This window comes from Petromyzon marinus, chromosome 35, assembly GCF_048934315.1.
Source record: "Petromyzon marinus isolate PM22_M1 ecotype Great Lakes invasive population chromosome 35, UKy_Petmar_22M1.pri1.0, whole genome shotgun sequence".
Taxonomy (NCBI): domain Eukaryota; kingdom Metazoa; phylum Chordata; class Hyperoartia; order Petromyzontiformes; family Petromyzontidae; genus Petromyzon; species Petromyzon marinus.
This window is the reverse complement of record NC_133701.1, coordinates 4,803,022-4,827,267: the sequence shown is the minus strand read 5'-3', so window position 1 is coordinate 4,827,267 and position 24,246 is coordinate 4,803,022.

Below are 24,246 nucleotides of genomic sequence, written 5' to 3'. Positions count from 1 at the left end.
GTATTGACCAGTTAACAGGCCCATCTTAATGTTCCTGCGTTACACCGTATTGCACACATTAAGCCTCTCGGCAGCTCTAGACAACGACCATCACGATGTATGAACATGCACGACCCCGATACGCCAAGAGCTTGACCGGCGCGGTGAAGTATGGTCAAACAAACGCCTAACGGCCGACTCGTGCTCTGAAGAGGACTTCATCCAGCAGTGGATCGACACCACCGCTGTGCCCGATTGCGCAGTTTCATTGCACGCGCAGACACTCGTGCGTGTTGGCCGGCAATATATACGTAAAAAAGGTCAAAGTTGTTTTTAAATAAATTTAACGTTGATGATGATGATGATCATCATCATCAAAGAACTATGTGGGGGGGGGGGAACATCTATCGGCAAGTAACTGAAGGATCTAAGCGTACGTTGAACGTCGTTGGCACCGTACGTAGCCAAGCGTGTGAATCGATATTGCTGGCGTATGATTGTAATTTCACGCAGACGATTTCCCCATGAACAATTCGTTTTGACGGAGCAATGGTCTTTGTTCACATCGTTCATTGCTCGAAACGATAACGTTGGTGTTACTAATTGTATCAATAGTATCAAGAATAAATAACAATCGTTAACCAATTTGTTAATCCACTGCTGAATTGAGGGTCTCCCAACGCTGTCTATGTTAAGAGGGATGCATGACCATACTTTACCATGATGTTAGACGTGGCCGGGAGTCAAACTTGAATCCATGGGGTTTCGTAAGTGCAGTGCGCTAACTACTGCCCCACCGCCTCATGCCTGTATTCACGTAGTATTATTCATTGCCACTGACCTATACGCAAATCACACGGTTCTCACGATACGGCGGTAGACCGTTACGCAGCAGGGATCGTGAGAGGCGGCTTGCGAGTGCCTTCATCCGGCGGTGGATTGAGCTTGCCTGTTAATGATGTCTTAGACACAAGACAACTAGAAAATGTGAACTCTGTTAAACAGGATATAGCTCGTGCGAGTGCCGCTTGCAAATTGCCGTCGCTCAGCAATAAGAATTTACGGAGTCACATTGAAGCGTTCGTGTGTCTTTAAATAGCGGTAATAATAAAGCAACATTGTTTTCTTTTTTTAAATAGACAGATTGACGTCGTCATAATTTTAAACTGATATCGTAATCATGTCAATATGCGTACGACCTAAAAGAATGATAAAAATCCGAGATCACACATCTATTGAAAAATACATGTACAGATACACACACGTATATGAAAGCATCTCCACAAATATAGATGCAACTATACGGTGTAGATATTGATTTAATTATACGGAAAGAAATATGTCTATAAATACGGATGGCACTGTAGATGCTACAGAAATACGTATGCAATTGATGGACAACCCAGTGAACTATTGCGGAGAAAGGCCACACTTGCTAAATCGGTCTCGATGTGCCTTCCGCACGAACACCCTTGATGGAAGGGCCACTCCGCAGGCCGAAGCGATTGTCTCGCGGCCGTAAATGGAACGTGAGCGGCGGCCTCCGAGTGGTTTGTAGAAACAAGACGAACATTTCTTCAAAGCGGAGGAAGAACCAAGCTTCCAGGACACAAGGAAGGATTGGATCGCATAGTTAAAGTGCATGTGCAATTCAGACGCGCACCGCGTAGCGAGATCGCAGAGCCGGTAACACGAACAACAAAAATGAGACGCTTGTTGAGGACTAGAAAGGCAACACAACTGCCACGCAAAACTGGTGCAGGCTATAAACAAATATTTTTTTAAAAAAATTGTAAAAAAAAAGAATCTGTCCACAACATTAAAGTATTAAGAGAAATCTCACCATGATTTCCATGTCAATGTGACATCACCATTCCTGTTCGGGTCAAAATATCAAAAGGGCTGAGTGAGTGGCATTAATTTTGTATTTAGTCGGCAGAAGGAAAACAATGCCACCGTATTCCGGGTTCGTCGTTCTTAGGACTCGTCAGCATTGTACGCCCATCTGTGCACCAGGAACTGACGTGGACCATTTGTCTCCCTGCACACCGCTGGTTACGACTCTCTGCTTACAATATCAGTCAACAAACTTTCCTATCAGCCCCATCACAAACGACACAATAAATGACAGTCGTATGTTAAAACCGCTGCTGGATGAAGACCTCCTTCCAAGCTGCCTCGGCAGTGAGGGGTGGTTGACCATACTTCACCATGCTGGTGAGTTGGGATTGGTGAATGAGGGGTTGCCCATGCAGAAACGGCAAATATATCACTCGCCACTGATGTCAGCCGTGTTCGGGAGTCGAACTCTACGCGACCGGGTTCGTAGCGCAGTGCGCTATCCGCTGCGCCACCGCTCCCCGCTGGGTGATGCAACCCATCGGTAAGGAAAACATTAAGCTAATGACGTATTCATTAAACACATTGACACAAAGCTAAATATAATGCTGCCGCATGCCACGTCCAGGAATCGAACTCGGGTGTTCGTGGGGCAGTGCGCGCGCCACCGCGCCACCGTGGCCGAGATAATCGTCTCTTACCTGTGTGTGTTAAATGTCGCTGTAGCCCGTGGTACTTGCACTGCTGTCGGTGGTGGCTCAACAAGGGCCGTCAGCAGTGGGCACACCGATTCTGTTGCGCACACGCGCTTGTCCGTCATACCGTATTCTCTCGATTATAAGACGCTCCAGAGAGTAAGACGCACACACACACACCCCCTAGCCCGTACCCACCAAAAACAACCCCAACAACTTGCGCCTGGCGTCAATAGTAGTACCAATCTGGTCTCTCTCCCTCTCTTTAACACACACACACACGAACCGGATTATAAGACGCACCCCCAACTTTTAGTTTAATATAAAAACGTGCGTCTTATAATCCGGAGACTACGGTAATGAATGGCAGGCGCCCTGGTACCGGTTCGGTGAGCTATAGCGGGGAATTAGCTCTTGCGCTCACTGGAGCGAGATGATTGTTAGTAGTTCACGCAAACAACGCCTTTGAGCCCAATACAATGCGCCCGCGCAATTCACTCGCTCGCAAATAAATAAATAATAACGAGCCGAGCGGTGGCGCATCGGTTGGCGCACTGAGCCGTGAACCTGGCGGTTGAACCGAGTTCGATTCCCGCCCAAGGATTATGACACTCCACACCCCCCCCCCCCCCCACCTTCACCAAAACGCGCCGACCAGCGTGGTGAAGTATGGTCAAAACAACCCCCGTGGATCGACACGACATGGGCGAGGCATTCATCCAGCAGTGGATTGACAAAGGGCTGCACGTAAGATAACATCGGCAAATCAGGGAAAGATGATATCCGCACGTCCCTTTCGCGTAGAACTAAAATCACCTTTTTGTCTCTAGTCCATGGACCAATTAGCTCTCTGCACAATGGTTATACAGCAATATTGTGTTCAGTCGTTTATATGATTTACTGGTTTCAATCTTCAAAGTCTTGTTTGTTAAAGCAAACCGGTGGACAGTATTTTTGTTTTGCTTAAACAAGCGACTGCTGGATGAAATTGGGTCGGGAAAGCCCATGAGCTTATGGGCGAAAACACATTTTGTTTTGTGGTCACGGGTTGGACGGAGAGGTATATTGAGGCGTATTTATTTGTGTGTTTACACACCACAATTGAAGCATATGCGTCCCGTAAAGCGAGCTTCATAATACACGCACACACAAAAACAATGCTGTCTCAGCCACGGTAAACTCACTGCTGGAGGAATGACCCCCCAACACCTGCGACCGACTCTCACGGATCCTGCGATGATAGTCGTGCATCTAGCATATATTTTAATTGTACTAACTTATTTATTTAAGACTAATAATCGTAATGATGCACAGTCGCCCTTGTCAATCTACGTCTGGATTATGGATTCCCTGCGCCGCGTTCGTCATGGGGGATTGATTGACCATACTTCACCACCCTGGTCAGTTCGTTTTGGTGAATGAAGGGATTGCCCATGCAGAAACCGGTTCAGATATCTCCCTCGCCTCCGCCGGTGTTAGCCGTGGTCGGGAATCGAACTTAGGTGGCTGGGTTCATAGCGGTAAAAAGGGGTTAGGCTGGGCCACCACTCACCTCTAGCCCTTCGTCTCTAATTATTTAACTATATTTATATTATATTCTTAGTTTTTTCGGTAAAGTCACGTTGAAGAGAAACAACAAAATAACAAAATATATATAAAACAAAATTTATATTTATATTGTTTCGATATACGTGAGTACACGATTTTACGTCAATATGAAAACCGGCCTGGGACAGACATCAGCAAGCAGTCTGCGTGTGCGGTTCGCCCATATGACGCCCAGCGTGGACTGAGGATGTAGCAGGAGCCTCCTTAAAACGCATCTCTTTACACTCGTTGGGATTCTCGCAGCTAAACAAAGTTCATCAGTATTGGTCATTATAAGCAACGCTCGGGAGCGGAGAGTTTCGGGTCAAAAGCCCATCGCTGTGCTTTTATGATTCCGCAGTAAACTTAAACAGCATTGCCTTTTTTTGGGGGCCAAATAAATCAACAAGAGGAATCTTTTTTGTTTAGTTTCCACGTAGTACACGCGAAGGGTGAACACGATTAATCGGCTGCTTAATTCACTCACGATCGATGTTTTTTGCAAGTCGTACGCGTTATGCACCCGTATGATTCAGTTAATCAAACGTAGCGAGCCGTTCGAGACCACCGCCACAGCCCCTCACAATTTACAGACAAGGAAGCGATAACTGTGATCGAATCGCGTAACAAAGGGTAATTTACAAAACAGTACACACACATACTGTGTAGATACTGTTTAACGGGCTGTGGGATGCCATCGCCTTGCAGTGGATTGGCAAAATGACCGTCTGCCCATGTATACAAACACACACGCGCGCTGTCACGTGTAGAGCTGAACACAAGTTAACGTGTCCTGTATTTAAAATCAGGTGATATAAAGTTCGTGTGTGTGTGTGTTCATGTGTGTGTCGACTCAGCCTCAAAATGAGCACCCGGTGCGGTGTGTAAACATCGTCACTGGGGGAGACAAAGGCGGCCGGGCGTGGTCCTGGCCACCCACCCCCTCGTGTGCCGTGCCGGCCTTCATTAGGTGCTACTCGCTAACAGCACTTACCCCAACAATCTGTAAAAAAAAAATAGACTCTTCGGGGGATTTCTATATATGTCTTTGTTTTTAATAGCCTGCCCCAGTATAATATACATTTTATATGTAAACACTGTATATACAAACTATGTGTATATGAATGTGTATATAAATGCACACCGTGTGTGTATATACAAATGTATATTTTTATAGTGATCCTTGTTACGTATTGGCCACTTCATATCAAAATTGTACGCAATATATGGCCACAGATGTAGCCTGAGAATACGTCTGGCTCAATGTCGACATTATAACATGTATATCGTGATTGATTTCGGTTGCGTATTCAACATTAATGGGATACGTCGCGGCTCGGAAGGGATTGATGGGTCTACGGTCAACAATACAACAACTAGTTACCGAGCGGGTAGCCAAAGGCGGGGGGGGGGGGGGTTACGTCCAAGCAGGGAGATGGAGCGATACAATCCGCTCATGGTACAGCTGCTTGCTCATTGGGTTGTTGCATTGGATGGCGAAGATTTGTCGGAGGCTTTCATCCAGCAGCGGAATGAACATGCTTTCTACGGCGGCTGCTGATGATGATGATGATGAGTAAGCATTTGCAAACAATTAGTCGACGTTTCCGACGACTGATCCTAAAGCACTGCATTCATAATCTGTTGACAAACGGACTTATTGGGGCTGCGTCTATATCACATTCATATACGCCGTACGCTGTGTCGTTGGCTTCAATTCAGATGGCTATTAACGGCACGGATAACCGTACTTAATTTTCTAAGCTAAGCACACAGCCACAGTAACAACTATCAATAAACCTTATGGACTTATTACACCTATTAAGGCCGGCACGGCGTGGGTGGCCGTGGCTATAACCACCCCTGGCCGCCTCTGTCTCCCCAGTACTGATGCTTACACACAGCAGCAGGTATTCATTTACGGCTGAGTCGACCTAAAGGGAGACGGCCCGGGACCGGTTCTCATATACAGTCCTATATACAGTATACATCACTCGCTAGGGATGCCCAGCAGTCGCGGCCAGCAACCGAACTCAGGTTGGCCGTGTTCAACATCGCGCGCGGTGTGCTAACCACTGCGCCACCGCTCCTAACCCCCTCCGCGTCCCCACCCAACAACACACGGTCACACGCTCACAACGGAGTGTAATGTTCACGGGGCGAGACGCGCTCATAGGAGGCTGCATAAAAAAGAGGTGGGGGGGACGGCGCGGGTTTTAAATCAATCGTCCGGAAAATCGGAGTATCTGATGGATTGTATCTTTAATTGAAAACAGGATTGGGAGTGTTAAAATCACGTGGATATATCAAGGGGTCAATCGATAGCGCCTGGCAGTGGCGCCTTCATTCATCACGCGGGGGCCGCTCTATCCGTTTAAAGCGCAGCCGGCTATGAAATTGGCGCAGGTAAATTCCGCCAGCGGTAATGGCGAAAGTATTGATTTGTAGCGGCCATGTGTTTGTTATTTTGACAAGTTACCACCCACCAATTCTCTCGCTGCCTCTCACTCCACCCCACCCATTACCCCCCCCACTAACTTCGCCTTTTCCCCCTCCCTCCCTCCAGTGCACGCGATGCCTCAGAGACGGAAAGGCCCCCACACCCCCCCCCCCCTCTCTGCTATGTCAATAATAAACCAATGAGATCTTAATTGGGATAATGAACACACAACCCTCACGGATATGATGCGATGGGTGGGGTGGACGGTCAAGGGGGCGGAGCGGAGGCGCAACGGTTAGCGCACTGCGTTTGGATTCCGTCATAACCTGAGAACCTGAGTTCCATTCCCGTCCACGTGCTTAAACATCGGTGAAGAGAGGGGTATGACCTCGCCACTGAGCGATCATCTCACTTTGTAACCCCCTTTGCAATGGGTCGTGCAGTATAAGGAGTAAACTCATGATTGCGATTGGGCAACCGGTATTTGGCACCTCACTCTGCGCCGGCGTGCACTGACCAGCATGGTGAAGTATGGTCAAACAACGCCTGAGAACCCGACACGGAATAGTGCGGGCCTGTCGTCTAGTAGTAGATTATCAAAGGTCTGTAGATTGTAGCATGTGATAATAATAATTATTACGATGATGCAGGTTCTTGTACGCAGCTGCTGTTTTAAAAGAAACGTGTGTCAAGCGTAATCGTGACTCTGTATCTGACACAATGAGTGGCTCGTGTTCATTTTAACGATCTTCTAGGGCGGTTCGAACACCGCAATCACAGGACACGAGCGCGGTCTTTCCGAGTGCGTGCGCGTAGCACGAGAAGCATCGGAGCATCGACTTTTTCGGATCTCGGGCCCAAAAAAAATGTATCTCCAGGAGTTCGGCAGGCGCAGAGTCAGCCTGCAGCTCGCTCTTCGATTTCTCTCCGTCGCCAGCGAACCAAATCATTCGCCTCCCGTGGAGTGCGATGCTCAGACCAATAAAAATAAACGTTGAGCAAAGCCCAGTGACAATGACTCGTATACCATTTATTGCACGTTGGTTGTAATGCACAGAACGGTGAACACGTGAATTTCAGAACGTTCGCAGGTTAAGTACATCATTAACGCTGTGAAATAACTTAAACATGGGTTCGCGGACTCGGGCAGGACGCGTCGCTTGGAAGGGACGACATCCACGGTGATCGTGAAGAGTGAAGGAATGGCAGCCTCCACGGGATGGAGCGTTGAGAGTCACTCGCCACGAGATGGAGCGTTGAGAGTCACTCGCCATGGGATGGAGTGTTGACAGTCACTCGCCATGAGATGGAGCGTTGAGAGTCACTCGCCATGGGATGGAGCGTTGAGAGTCACTCGCCACGAGATGGAGTGTTGAGAGTCACTCGCCATGGGATGGAGTGTTGAGAGTAACTCGCCATGGGATGGAGTGTTGACAGTCACTCGCCATGAGATGGAGCGTTGAGAGTCACTCGCCATGGGATGGAGCGTTGAGAGTCACTCGCCATGGGATGGAGCGTTGAGAGTCACTCGCCATGGGATGGAGCGTTGAGAGTCACTCGCCATGGGATGGAGTGTTGAGAGTCACTCGCCATGGGATGGAGCGTTGAGAGTCATTCGCCATGGGATGGAGTGTTGAGAGTCACTCGCCATGAGATGGAGTGTTGAGAGTCACTCGCCATGGGATGGAGTGTTGACAGTCACTCGCCATGAGATGGAGTGTTGAGAGTCACTCGCCACGAGATGGAGTGCTGAGAGTCACTCGCCACGAGATAGAGTGTTGACAGTCACTCGCCATAGGATGGAGCGTTGAGAGTCACTCGCCATGGGATGGAGCATTGAGAGTCATTCGTGTGCACGCGCTTGGGTAGATTTTTCACACGGCAGGGAGCTTGGGAAAGCGTTCATCCAGCAGTGGATTTGCCATGGCTAATGATGACGATTCGGATCTGCATGAGACTGAACTGAGAATCATCTTTTTTTCACACCTATCAACAGTGGTCGCTCTTATAAATGTGGAATTATCACCACTGGCACATTGGGTCTTTTTGTTGTTGCGTGTGGGTGTGCAGGGAGGCACTTTGACATGCCGCGGGTATGAACACCCATGTGACATTGTGCATTCATACTGTTTATCACCTGCTATAATAACACACGTATTGCAAACTTGAACATTGACAAACTAAGTGGAACATAAGCTGAGAAGTGTGCAAAGAAGCGTGGAGAGGTGCATCCTAGGAAAGTCACCATCAAAACACATAGAGAGGAACATATTGATCAGAGAACACACGCGAGTCAGAGACAACATCACATTGACCGATGAGAAAAGTTAGTACGCCTGGGCAGTCAGTACACGTTGGGGATGATACACGTAGCCCTGTCGTTTGGACTAACGTTCAGAGTGGTAACAAAATGGAGGAAACAACTCTGAAGAGCGTGTCCACCAAGGAGTTGGAGCGGTTAAACCAGCTCGTGTGTAGGTGCTAGATGGATTGTCGCATGCCAAGAAGATGAGAGATGGAGATGGCTCGGTGGGTTTCTTCATCCAGCAGTGGGTAGATCATGGCTGCTTCTGATGATAATAATCATACCAAGCAAAGTCATTTAAAAATGGCGAAATGACAGTAGCAGTTGAAGGAGGAGAAATTCCCGAGTGCGAGCGTCCGTTATGGAGATGGAGCAATGGAAATCCGCAAGTGTGTAGGTCCCCTGATGGATCGTTGTGTCGCAAGACCCTGAGAGAAGGTGATAGGCTTAGGGAGGCTTTCATCCAGCAGCGGGTAGATCATGGTTGATGATTATGACGATACAAGGTTAAGTAATTTGAACATACAATCATGTTTTTTCATTTCGAGACAACAAAAAAACCTGAGCGTTTTAACCATTTGGCTTTTATCAAGATAATGTCCTTTATTGAAAACTAACAATCGTTCAAGAAAGATCTGAGCAGTACAAGAACACGCTCAACAAAAATAAAACTTACAACATTTACATACCACATAAACTTAAACAATATGCAACTCGAGCAATGGAACAATCATAATACATTCAGAATACGGATTGAATGTATAAATTACATCTGGAAATAAATTGAAAACAATGATCACATTTTAGAAAATACATTCAAAGTGCAAATTAAACGATTAACAACAAATGTAAACGGTAGACCAAAAAATATATCACATTAAAAAAATAATCACTGCAATAACACATGAAGAAGGTCACATGCCCGTTACGTTACATTTCAATGTCCACAATCAATCGAGGGGGAAAAAAAAACATTTTTGTTGCGGTAGAAACACATTTCGTATAACCGGTGTCATATCGCAGAATCGGCGGGGATCGTGACGGATTGTCGACGAGTATCCATCCAGCAGCGGATTGACCACCACGACCGCCGCTGTCAAATTGGTGTCGAGACGGGCAAGCGGCTGCCACATCGGCGACTCTCCGCTGGGTTCCTTCCGCCTTCGTACCGTCGCACGTTCAGTTGGCCGCCGCGTTGCCACGGGACGCGGGCAGGCGCACAATTATTGTTCTGCGGAAAATTACAAAAGCACAACATGAGAACAAGAGGAGAGAGCGATGGAGAAATGATGTTGGCGAGTGACCCCCCCCCCCCTACCCTATCCTTTAACGCGGCACAACGGAGCCCGATCGATACGCGTCCCATCGCCTCGCACGCTCCGCGCTTTTAATAAACACTTATCGATTAACGCAACTATCGGAAAGCGTAAGCTTTAGCAAGACACGCGCGATACTGACCTCCTCGGTTTTACCGGACGAACCGCTTCACCAGCACACACGACTCCGCGGAGGGCATATTCCCAATCGCTTCAATGTAACGCGTACGTGCACGAGTGAAAATGCAATCACCAATCATTACACCTTAGGAGAACTTCAACGCTTAAAATAACAGCACAAACAGTTTTCATGTTCACAATGATAATACTGTCCTTTTATACAGCGTCGTTCACGCTAACAACATCCCATAATGCTGTACATTAATTAGAAACAAGGACAAAATCCCATATCAAGCCACTACCAAGCAAACGAAGACCCTACTACAAGATGAAAATGAAAAAAGAAATAAACAAATAAATGGCACCAAAACTAAAAGCACAAACGTCACTAATCAGCGAGCCATCGCTGGCTATAAGGCTGCCAAAGTGCAGTACCTGCACTTTGGCAGCCTTAGTTGCTCGTGGAATAACAATAATAATTCATAAGCACGCATTCACAATTCTTACGCAAGAAGACGATGTGGAGTTGCTCATCTTCAACCATTATTATTGCTGACCAAAATCGTGGAAATTCCACATTCCTCATGACCTTGTGGTTCACATCAGCCGCCACCCGCCGCAATGTGGGAGCCACACAAGGCTCGATGGTGCAGAGCCCGACAGCCGACCGGGATTCGAACTGGCAACCTTCTGCCCGCAAGCCCCACGTTCTAACCGCTGTGCCGCTCTAGCCCTGCCGAAGAGTGCCGTGGGGTGGAGGGGGAGCGGGGAGGGGGGGGAGCAGAGGGGGGGGGGGGTAGCATCGGGCCAGGAGGCAACACTATCCGCTCGTGTGACCAGTGGGGTTTCTCCAGGTTCTCCGGTTTCCTCCCACACCAAGCCCGAGCGCTGCTCATTATTGGAATTTGCAAAACGTCCGCAACAAGCAGCAGCGGGATCGTCCTGAAAAAATAACTTACGTTAAAAAGTCACCAAGACTTATTGAGGCTTTAATTGGCGGATGTTGTCGTTGTTGTTGCTATCGTTACTGTTATTATATTTACTTTATTGTAATTAGTGTATTTGTGTTTCTTCCTCTGCTAATCGTTGCAAGCGAAGGAAATATTGGCTGTCGCGTTGCGGGCAGTGGTGGGTGGATGGGGCTTGTCCAACGGCGGTGGGGGGGGGGGAAATCCAGGTGATTCACATAACAATGTGACACTAGCTTACGTACAATTAGATAGAGTGCACAGACGCACACAGGGCACAGCGTCGACTGTTTTACATTTGTAACTAAAAATCCTGGATTTGTATAGCGTCTAAGTGTGACCGCGTCTCAACGCGCCGTTTGGACATGCGCAAACAGTGGGCAGGCGTGTAATTAATTCGTAGAGGGACGAAGGTCAAGTCATTGGCGGAGATGATTCGACAGCACGGATGGAAGAGAGAAACCGAGTTGCAAAACTTCGGTGCAGCAGAGGACAATGAGTGACCTCTCACGGAGAGAGGTGGTTGACCGGGTTGGCCTCGACAGAAAAAAGTCTACGTCTCTGGAGCGGAGAGTCTGCGGAGGGGAGTAGAGTGGAGGTGAGAGGGAAGAAGTAGGAGACTGCATCGAGGGTGGTAGAGTGCGACGAGATTGGATAGAGCTGGGCAGTTGAGGGTCCATGGAGGATCTTCGAGACGGTGAGTGTGATCTTGAAATGTATCCGGCTTTGGACTGGGAGCCGGCAGAGAGATGTCAGTATTGGGGTGACGTGGTATCGAGTCTGGGTGCAGGTGCGATGTCTGGCATAGATTAGGATGTTGGCATTGGGTCGTATGCTGCACTATGAACCGGCAACATGAGTTCGATTCCGGACCACGGATGATATCACTGGGTGAGTGATATTTAACCCAGTGCTGTTGGGCCCACTCCCTTCACCAACCCGCACTGACCAGCGTGGTGACATATGGGGCAAACAACCTCCACCCAGCAGTAGAATGGCCAAGGGCTGTAAATAATAATTCCTATTATGAATATTATTCTAGGGCTTTGGAGACGGATACAAGAGGAGGTCACGTAGCCTTTGACTGTGGACTGACTGAACAAAAAATGCCACTCCCACCAAACGTTTGCAGTGTTCTTGACACATTTTCAGAGGGGGGTGGGGGTGGTTGCTCACTTTCGCCGATAAGACATCATCAAGTGTAAAGGCCGCCACACATTTGACATCACGATGATGATGGGGGGGGGGGGGGGGGGTTGTCACGTGTTGTCTATTGTCGGGGGTTCGCACGTCAGAGGCCGCACTAAAGGCCACCAGGGGCCGTCAGTGGCCCACGGGCCTTGCGATGGAGAACGCCGGCGTAGAGCACGGGGGGGGGGGGGGGGTCGGGGCAGCCCCAGCGGCTGGGCCCAGATCTCCGCGTGACTGGACCCCGCGTGAGCCACGTCGCCACGAAGGTTGACGTGACATGAATCCCGCTTGAAAAAAATAAAAAATATATATCTGATATTCTCACAAAAAACATCGAATTTCACCTTGGAAATGCGGAGCACTATCTTGGTAATAAACACGGCCCAACACTTCTCACGTTCCAATGTATAAGTACATTTTCTACAACGGTACACCGCATTTCAGCTCGTGCGATATGATAAAGCCATGACGAACGCACCCGGATAGGGGGGGTTGGGTAGGGGGGATGCGGGATGGGGGGGGCAGGTGGGGGCGGACATCCACCGAAGAGATGGAGTGCTCGTGAGCAGGTGACACATCGATCGTCACATCGCAGGACCACAGCGTCACCGCTCCACCACAGCGTTGCCCACGTCGTCCTCGCCATGCCATTATATACTGTATGCACCCCCGATTAGCAAGGTTGGCTCCGTGTGGCGAGAAAAAATTACGTTCAACGTACAGAAGCAACGTTTATATGTACTTTATATTTAATATTGACACGTATTTATATTGACACGTTCTGTACTCCTCATTAATGTACCCGTTATGTTGTTTATTTAATAAATTATTTATCAATACACTGTCTCTTTCGCATTATTGATCAAGTGTTCGTTAACGTTCGAGACTGTGTTGACTGCAGTGTTTTTGTTCATTTATAAAGTTTGGATGCGGAGTGCAGGAGGCCGGGTGGATTGTTGCATCGCGGGATTGCGTGGGGTGGCCTGCAGCTTGGGGAGTTCTTCATCCAGCAGTGGATTGAGCATGTCTGCTGCTCATGACGATGAATATAAATGACTGTCAGCTCAGGTTCTCCCTGGCTGCATTGGTGAGCGAGGCTTCGCCCCTTTCGATTAATTTAATGTTCGCCTCCATTCCCACGGACATAAAAGCCCTGCAGTGCAACATCTGCCAGCATTGACGAGATAGGAAAATCCACCTCGATTGGCATTCGCCTGGGACGAAGAATGAACGACGATGGTCAGAATGGTTGACGCCCCCACCCCCGACCCGCCAGCCCTTGCTATGAAACAAGGTTTAGAAACACGGTCATTCACAAAAAAAGAAACACAAAATAGAGAAGTCCACAGAGAACCAAAGAGATGATGCATGCTTATAATTGCATTGGGAGATAGAAAGAGGAGAGCATGGATACGCATGAATTATAGAACATGCACGGGTTAATAATTACACTGTTCTGCCCCGTTCTGAGACGACAACGTTCATTTTATTTAGAGAGGAATAGCGCCGTTGTTGTTAAAGACATTGCACTCACCGCAGAGAACTCTAGCGACACGACCGCACTCTACGATAGCCGGCGCCAAACTGTGCCACACGTCCTCCCGCATGACCAGGATACAGTTTTCTTTTAATTTTTTTTTTAATCGGTATGGGAAAGGGATAAGATGAGTGGGCTTGGACAGAGCCTGTCGCCGCAAGAGATGATGACTGATGGTCAAGAATAGTGACGGAGTCACAGCCGAGGAATGTAACGCGTCCGAGAGGAAACGCCCACCCTCGGAGATGGAGCGAAAGAAATCACGTCGTGTTTAGGGTGCCAGGCGGAATTATTATATCGCATTGTGGGAGGTGGTGGCGGTGGCTTAGATACGCGTTCATCAAGCAGCAGATTGATCATGGCTGCTGATGTTGACGACGTAGAGTTGTACCCGCCGTTTATTGACTTTGGCATCACACTATTCAAAACAAAGAGTGAACAAAAATGTCAACTTAACAAAACCTGGTTTTATTTTTGGTTTCAGCACCATTTAACACAACCAGAGATACAAACATTTATAGGCCTACTCTCAAAAAGAAAACAGAACTGTCAATTTTGTATTCTTGGTTCTTTCGGTAAAGTCACGTAGAAGGGAAATAATTAAATAATCAAAATGAAACAATAACATTCTCACGACTTTCGATTGAAACACAAGCAATCATCATCAGGTGTGAAAACCACAGCAAGAAATTTTGGAAAAAACGCCACTTTTTTCATAAAAAATATTGCTGTGGTTTCCACACCTGATGATGATTACTTGTGTTGCAATCGAAACGTCGTGAGAATTTTACTGTTTTATTATTATTTTTGTATTATTTTCCTTCTACGTGACTTTACCGAAAGAACCAAGAATATGAATCCCTGCAGTCACGAAAGATTTAAATCGAAATGTCAATTTTGTATTTCTCTTGTTCATCACAACTGTGGCATGTTCCAGCTTGACAGCCAGCACCGGTCACTCAGTCATTCAATCAGCCAGGCACGATTTGAAACATCTTCTTGTAATACATGTGTTTGTTGTGCTTGTTTGTATGTACAAAATAATTGTCATCCCCTGGACAAAGCGTGGAACGAGTTCGATAATACGCACAACTGCGGCGATAGAGCGATGAAATCGGTTTGTGTGTAGGTGTAAGATCGATTGTTACATAACAGGACCACGAGAGATCGAGAAGGCTTCGGGGTGTAGGGGGGATGTGGACCTTCGTCCAGCAGTGGAACGATCATGGCTGGTAATTATGATCAATTACAATATTGCAATTTGTATGCCGACAAAAACAATTACATTGTTCCCAACTGATTACCGCAGCAATGGTAATAAATGATAATTTCATTTCACGCAGATCATAATAGCAAAAGGAACTTGCGAAAGGAAAGGTGATCCCATAAAGGATCATCTTACAGGCCAGCAGGAAACAGGAGGAGAGCGGGGGGGGGGGGTACAACCACGGAATCAATTGGATGACGAATGGAATAGCACCAAAGATTACGAAGCACTTGCAAAAGTGGATCGAGCTGACAGCCAAGGATGCTCTCAGTTGATGCCCCATAACCACTACGGGTTTTAAGTGATCGCAAATGACGATGATGAGGATGATGAGGATGATGAGGATGATGAGGATGAACGAGAAAGAGAAACGAGGGTTGAGCAGCCGGCGCGTTCGCTGATTTCGGGCTCTCCGCTGTGGTTTTTTGGGGTCGTGCCGTGGGTTTGTCGGGGGGGGAGACGCCACCACGTCCGACGTGTCGCTCCAACGCGTGCCGGAGAGAGCTTCTCGCAGTTCCCGAAGAAGCTCCGAATGGTTCGGGGTTTTTTTTGTTGTTGACCGAAGACGCTCCCGCGGCACTTTGAGAACGTGAACGTCGTCGCGGACGAACTGTGTGAACCCATCGGGTGGAGGGCCGCCCGCACACAGCGCCACGGGGCCAAAAAATAAAAAAGGCTCCACCAGTAGTGGCTTTTAGCGAGTAGATTGCCGGGCTCGGCCACAATGGACCCGTTTCAGACACAAAGATGCATTCGAAGGGGTTTCCCCCCCCCCCCCCCCACGGCTCGCCTGACCACACAGAACCATCCACGAAAGTGAGCAAACAGCCAGGTAGCCGGGGGAAAAAAATGCAATCGTTTTCTCTCGCTACTGCTCACCGAAGAGAGAGGCTCGAGTGGCTTGAGAGTGGAGCGGCAGGTATTCACGGCCGAGCCGACCGCCCCCGGCTTGCTCACCTCTTAACGGCGCTCGGGCACCTAAGCACCTTGGGTATGTCCACAAGGTAATTCTGGGCCGTCGTCTGTGAAGTTCTTGAAAGAAAAAAGTCAACCGTGTTTTGTGTTTTTTTTTTACTTCCCTCCCCTCCCACCGCCAGGGTTTTTACGTTTTATTTTGGACGTTTGATTTTTTGACGTTTTATTTTTTGACGTTTTATTTTTGACGTTTTGTTTTAAACGTTTTATTTTTGACGTTAAAATTTTTTACCTTTTATTTTTGACGTTTTATTCTTGACGTTTTATTTTCAACGTTTTATTTTTACGTGTTATTTTTTTTTACGTTTTATTTCGCCCCTAGCTACCACTTTAGATCGCTGCATCGCGGCAATTGTCAGGAATGGCGATGGCTCATGGGGAGGCTTTCATTCAGCAGTGGATAGATTACCGCTGGTAATGCCGATGCAAAGTCGTGTACGAATAGTTGCAACGACGGCGGCAGCCGAAAGGAGGGAAAAATCACCCGGGATGGATGCTCTGCTGCGAAGGTGGAGCAATGAAACGGACTCGTGCGCCCGTGGCTAAACGGATCGTTGCATTGCAAGACGGTGAGAGATGGCGTCGGCTCGGGGAGATCGTCATCCAGCAGCGGATTTATCATGCCTGGTGACAACATCGCAAATGGCGTAATCGGAGGTGACTTCTTTGGATAACACAATATCATTAAGCCATGTCCAGATGTTGATAGAAATATATTTTTTTAAACATTAAATGTCTAACAGTGCGTGGTGCAATATCAGCTCTTCAGACCATGACACGCGCACCGAATCACGTGTGGGAAAATTAAACGTTTTAAAATTTGCCTCTGTTGCTGCAGCTTCGATTGCGCCGCTATATTCACCCCAATGTTTAACAAAGGAAAGGTAAGAGGCACGGCCCTAGCAATGACTTGCTCACGCCTGCCTACAGAAGTGCCTCCACTACAGAGAAAGGGAGAGCTCTGGGCAGCATCGCGAGAGGGCATTTGGCCTTCTCTTCCATGCTGGCCAAACACAATTTGGAAGAGGTGGCGGTTCCGACAATGTACCCCACTATATGGGATCTGTCCGTGTGCTGGGTGAACAGACGTGGGGTGGTAGGGGGCGGATGGTTTCAAGAATTGAACCGGCCACCCTCTTAGATTGCAGGGCCAGTATGCCGGTCATCTGCAGCACGGCAGCACGCGCCGTGAGCGTAGATCGATCATGAATCTTCCGACAGACAGTGAATTCGCGGCGGAGAAATCCAACCCAATCGAGTGGTAACGTTGAGTCTGTTCGTGCAGACCTGCCCTTGGCAGCCTTGGGCAATTGTGACGGATAAACTTCCCTGCCCAGCCACATGTCACCTCGCTGGATTATTAACCCTGCGCGGGCCATCGATCAGCCGCCCAATTTTTAATGACCTGTGAAATAAACTATAGGGAAATAAACTTTTTTTTGTGCGCGTGCGCGCGTGTGTTTTCCCTCACTTTATTACTTTCACTCAAAGTGTTTATTTGGAAGGAAGATATATGATCCCCTGTGCACCATAACCGAACGCACGCCTTCACGGCGGGTGATGGAGATGCTTGACCGCGGAGGTGATGGAAGAGGAGAACAGCTTTATTGATATTACCCCAGTATTATTAGTAATACACTATTATTACTGCAGCAGTACTATCATTATTACGGGGGAGCAGTGGTGCACTGTGCTGAGTCCCGGCCACGGCTAACATCAGTGGCGAGTGAAGTGTTTCTAAGTTCCCTCACCCCCCACCCCTAACTTGACCAACCGTGTACTGACCGGCATGTTGAAGTAAAATAACAACCCCAATGAATGACGCCACTTTGTGGAGAGGCATTTATCCAGCAGTGGATTGAGAAAGGAATTATTCAGTGGGGTTTTCATTGGAAGGTCACGGATTCAAATCCCGGTTCGTGGGTCCAACTCCACATGCCTTTTACATACAATAACACGTGACTTGATGAATGAATCAGCACGTGCTGTGTACGCTTGGTTTATGTCAGATTGTGTCTGTATTATTTATTTGTTTTATAACACACACACTTTGAACTTAAAAACATATGAGGAGGTGATCTGGTCAGCGGTAAGTGAGTAGGCCAACATTTTTTGGAAGAGTAGGCCAAATGCCCTGCAGCAGGTGGCTGAAACAAGTATATTGCAGGGCTGCACCTGAACCAACTTTTACCTCTTAACGCACTACTGTCTCGCTTTGAATAGACAAATCCCTTTGATCCATTTAGGGAAGCGTGTTTGGTTTGTGCGTGATTGACTGCGTGGCTTAGACCGAGCTGCCGGGCAGTCCACTTCTAAAGTGCAATCGACGTCACAGTAGAAATGTACTTAAAGGGGCCTTTTGCTACTCAGTGAAAGGCTGACCAAAATATACACCGCGTGCCAAATATCAGCTCGCAGGGGCACGCGAGTCAGAATCCTCGGCTTATCGAGAGCTCAGCTGTGAATTAAAACAAATGGCTAATAACTGCAGAACCCCCCCCCCCCCCCCCCCCACCACCAAAAATGAAGCGTTTCGTTCTCTTTTGTAAACTAGCAAAGATTCGGAGAGAGAAAAAAAATCCGGCAAGATTCGACGTTCGAATTGAAAAAGAGGCAGAACTGGGGTAGGGGCATGTATTTGAGAATATTTAATGCGAGGTTGAAGACATCATTGAAACCGATCAGAACAGTTAGTGGGCTTTGGACAGGCCACATGGCGAGAGGGAACGATGGTTGAAGGTCAAGAATAATTAACGGGAGTGGCAGCCAAGAAACAAGGACGCCCATCGAAAAATACACGGAGCGATAAAATAATCTCGTGTACAAGTGTCAGGTGGACCGTTGCGTGGCAGTATCGTGAGAAATGGCAGCGGCTTGGAGAGGCATCCATCCAGCAGTGGATTCATTGACCGTGGCTGATGATGGTAACCCGTGGCTTTTTATTGGCTTCTCATTTAAACAAATTGATTGGCGATACTGCTTTGGCAGGGGGTGCAAAAGCACACGTGACAAAAACATGTGAACTCGATACGTGTGTCAATAACAATACCTAGGCGATGTTTCAGACAATGGCCCAAAATTAATGCGGTATGCAGAAGGGCCATAGCCCGAAACGTCGCCTAATTCCCCCCCCCCCCCCCCCACCTTCTTAAGGCGACAGTGTTATTGACAAATTCGTCGATTGTTTTTTTTTAAGAAAAGCTAATATTTTATTTGCATTCAACAGCATTTAAAAGCTACGGGCACAAACATCCGTTAGGCGCACGTTCACAAGAAAAATAAATAGAAGGGGGAAGCCTTCATCTAGCAGTGGATTGAGCAAGGCTGATGACGACGATGCTGGGCCCCGCATTTGTTTCTCCAAATCCTCTGGAAGGCATCAAGCAGGGAGGGCCTGCCTCTCCGTCGTTCAGGGGCGCTCTTAATGGGGCGCCCGGCGACAACGTGGAGAGCAGTGAGGAGAGGCTCTTGACATTTCACCGAAGCCGCTGCTGTGTGCGTGCAGGGCAAGCAAACGCCAGCGAAGGGAGGCGCGACTCTGGATAGAGAGAAAGTGCTTCTCGCTGCTGATTGCCCACTCGACGGCAACCAACGCAAATAAACTTTCTTTATTCGCCAGCAACAGTTTTGCCTTTGTTTGGAGGCGATCGCTGTGTCGTGTTCAGATTTCTGCCACCCCCCACCACCACCACCACCCCAATACTCCCACCCCCCAACTTTTGTAACGCTACATGGATTAAAAACAAAACAAAAAAATTACTTGCATCATTAACACCGACCACAATGGTAAAAGAAAATGTCACGGAACATTATGAAAACAATGCACCAGAGTGAATTAGTTAATATACATATAGCGGACAATGGGTGACTGATGTATCATTCTAATGATGTTCGAGACAGTGCTAGACAGGTGACTCGCCTTATAAGAGAAACAAATTTCGATGAGGCTACTCGGTAGGTTTTCGAATTCATGATGTATAGCTTCCCAAGCAACTGAATGTTGAGTTGCTGAATAAGCTCCCAGCACATGGTGTGATACGTCGGACATCACGCCGAATAACACCCGAAAAGACGGCACAGAACTCTGGAAGGCTGATGTTTTAGCCGCGTCCCTTCTTCAGGGCAGAGAGGGAGAGGACAGAGCCATGAACTGTCTTGAAGTGTGGTGTCGGTTTAAGTTGAACAAATGAACAGTTTTGAATTGACATACGAGTGGGTTTCCATTAGTGAACATAGAATATCAAACAATCCTTCGGAATAAGCAAAAAAATATGAACTGATTAAAATGTAGGTCAATTAACGATAAACTACAAACTGTCAAAAATTATAAAGTTACCAGGTGAGTCCCACTGGGCCTATGTGAGTCCCACTGGGCCTAGGTGAGTCCCACTGGGCCTATGTGAGTCCCACTGGGCCTAGGTGAGTCCAACTGGGCCTATGTGAGTCCCACTGGGCCTAGGTGAGTCCCACTGGGCCTAGGTGAGTCCCACTGGGCCTAGGTGAGTCCCACTGGGACCTATGTGAGTCCCACTGGGCCTAGGTGAGTCCCACTGGGCCTATGTGAGTCCCACTGGGCCTAGGTGAGTCCCACTGGGCCTAGGTGAGTCCCACTGGGCCTATGTGAGTCCCACTGGGCCTAGGTGAGTCCCACTGGGCCTATGTAGCTCTTTTTGAGAAGCGACCTGGCCACACAAATGATAGCTCAACGAAGTGGCGGCAACGCAGCTGGGAGGAGTGAATTGAATTAGTTGAAAATGTAATTGATGCACATTTTTTAGATGAAATCAAACCACGCCAGACTGCCTTTGCCTCCTTTAAGGCTGAGTCGACTTAGAGGAAGGCCCAATAACCCCTTCGAATGATCACGACTGCTGCGGCATACATCCACCACCCGTCACGATCGTCAATGCTTCAATCCATCCAAATGCACCTTGCACACCAATCGATTTCATTGCTCCATCTCTTCGATGCGTTCCATTCCATTGGCTGCCAACGCCCAATGCTTTCGTCTTGTGTCTCTGTTTCTCCAATTCCTCGCGGATAACCGAGAGTAATTGAAGTTATAAATGAAGTTTTTTTTTTGCAGACCCTTCCACAGCTCCCGCAGATAATGGGAGCCGTGTGTAATAGGGCTCATGGATAAAGAGTTTTTCTCCGGTAGATGCATTCGGATGGGATCAAAACAATAAATAGCTGGAGATGTCTTCTTCAGACATATAGATAGGCAACATGAGATGCGTTCATCAGGTTCGACAGGAGTACGACGACAGGAGATGTGTTAAGTGACATTCCACAGACGGCTAAAGTCAGATTCTTCAGAAGACAGAAGAGCGATGTTACTGCATTGGGATGAAAGGACGCTGAGGAGGTGTGTGGTCATATTCAGAGAGACCGAAAAAGAAATGCATTCAAAAGAAGACGGACACACAGAGAGAGAGAGAGAGAGATTACAGTACAGCAATTAGAAGACGGGAGAGAGAGATACTTTCAGACGACATGAGAGATGTGTAGAGAGGCCACGAGGCTTCGTTACCATATTATTTTCTGTTTCAAGGTTTAAGCACCCCACCAACTCCCACCCAGCTGTGTCAGATCATCAGAAACATTATACGCTGGGGCGAGGTATACAGATTAAGTATTTCATATCGTTGTGTGAAATAATTAGGTTAATGGACACACATTGTAATTCAAATAATATATACGCATTTTTTTTTTTTACAAATGAGTTCTATTTGTATGATTTTTTTTGTTTATTTCTATTAGAAATCTTAATTTCAGTTGATATTTGGAGTAGCCATATCTATTTTTCTCATCAATCTACAGTGAGGGAAAAAAAGTATTTGATCCCCTGCTGATTTTGTACGTTTGCCCACTGACAAAGAAATGATCAGTCTATAATTTTAATGGTAGGTTTATTTGAACAGGGAGAGACAGAAGAACAACAACAAAATCCAGAACAACGCATGTCAAAAATGTTATGAATTGATTTGCATTTTAATGAGGGAAATAAGTATTTGACCCCCTCTCAATCAGAAAGATTTCTGGCTCCCAGGTGTCTTTATTACAGGTAACGAGCTGAGACTAGGAGCACACTCTTAAACGGAGTGCTCCTAATCTCAGCTTGTTACCTATATAAAAGACACCTGTCCACAGAAGCAATCAATCAATCAATCAGATTCCAAACTCTCCACCACGGCCAAGACCAAAGAGCTCGCCAAGGATGTCAAGGACAAGATTGTAGACCTACACAAGGCTGGAATGGGCTACAAGACCATTGCCAAGCAGCTTGGTGAGAAGGTGACAACAGTTGGTGTGATTATTTGCAAATGGAAAAAACACAAAAGAACTGTCAATCTCACTCGGCCTGGGGCTCGATGCAAGATCTCACCTCGTGGAGTTGCAATGATCATGAAAATGGTGAGGAATCAGCCCAGAACTACACGGGAGGATCTTGTCAATGATCTCAAGGCAGCTGGGACCATAGTCACCAAGAAAACAATTGGTAACACACTACGCCGTGAAGGACTGAAATCCTGCAGCGCCCGCAAGGTCTCCCTGCTCAAGAAAGCACATATACATGCCCGTCTGAAGTTAGCCAATGAACATCTGAATAATTCAGAGGACAACTGGGTGAAAGTGTTGTGGTCAGATGAGACCAAAATGGAGCTCTTTGGCATCAACTCAACTCGCCGTGTTTGGAGGAGGAGGAGGAATGCTGCCTATGACCCTAAGAACACCATCTCCACCGTCAAACATGGAGGTGGAAACATTATGCTTTGGGGGTGTTTTTCTGCTAAGGGGACAGGACAACTTCACCGCATCAAAGGTACGATGGCCGGGGCCATGTACCGTCAAATCTTGGGTGAGAACCTCCTTCCCTCAGGCAGGGCATTGAAAATGGGTCGTGGATGGGTATTCCAGCATGACAATGACCTAAAACACCCGGCCAAGGTAACAAAGGAGTGGCTCAAGACGAAGCACATTAAGGTCCTGGAGTGGCCTAGCCAGTCTCCAGACCTTAATCCCATAGAAAATCTGTGGAGGGAGCTGAAGGTTCGAGTTGCCAAACGTCAGCCTCGAAACCTTAATGACTTGGAGAAGATCTGCAAAGAGGAGTGGGACAAAATCCCTCCTGAGATGTGTGCAAACCTCGTGGCCAACTACAAGAAACGTCTGACCTCTGTGATTGCCAACAAGAGTTTTGCCACCAAGTACTAAGTCATGTTTTGCAGAGGGGTCAAATACTTATTTCCCTCATTAAAATGCAAATCAATTTATAACATTTTTGACATGCGTTTTTCTGGATGTTTTTGTTGTTATTCTGTCTCTCACTGTTCAAATAAACCTACCATTAAAATTATAGACTGATCATTTCTTTGTCAGTGGGCAAGCATACAAAATCAGCAGGGGATCAAATACTTTTTTTCCCTCACTGTAGATCCCCTTGCGTATGCATTTTTATCTTCTTTCGTACTGTGCGCAGCCAACCGTGCTAATTGGAGGTGCCGAGGAAGGAATTCGTTTTCAATTTAGATTATTTAAAAGTGCATAGCTCTAGTGAATTCCTAATGTCGCAGAAGCGCATCTGAAAGCGCGACGTGGTGACCGCCCTTCTTCGATGGCCAGCCAAACGCCGCTGCTGCGAGGATGACCGGAATTCCCGGGATGGAGTCTTCCTTCTTCTCCTGCTGCCGCTTATGCAACGCCACTTGCGACGCAGGGTGAATGTCACGGGTGTCGAATCCCCGGCTGGGACTCCACGGCCTTCCCTTTCGCCGATCGGAACTCCACCGCCACAGCGTCTCGCCGTTGAGCGATGCTCTTTGATTTTCCATTTTTTTTTTAGCTTCGTATTCGAATGCCATCCAGCAAGGAAACAACGTTACAGCGCGACGCAAACAACAGGTCCGAGTAGGACGTGTCATGGCAAAGGTGCGACGACGATTAGGAAATTGATGTCTATGACCAAATAAACATACGACAGACATGAAATTCGATGGGATTAGTACACGTATGAATCAGGTAAG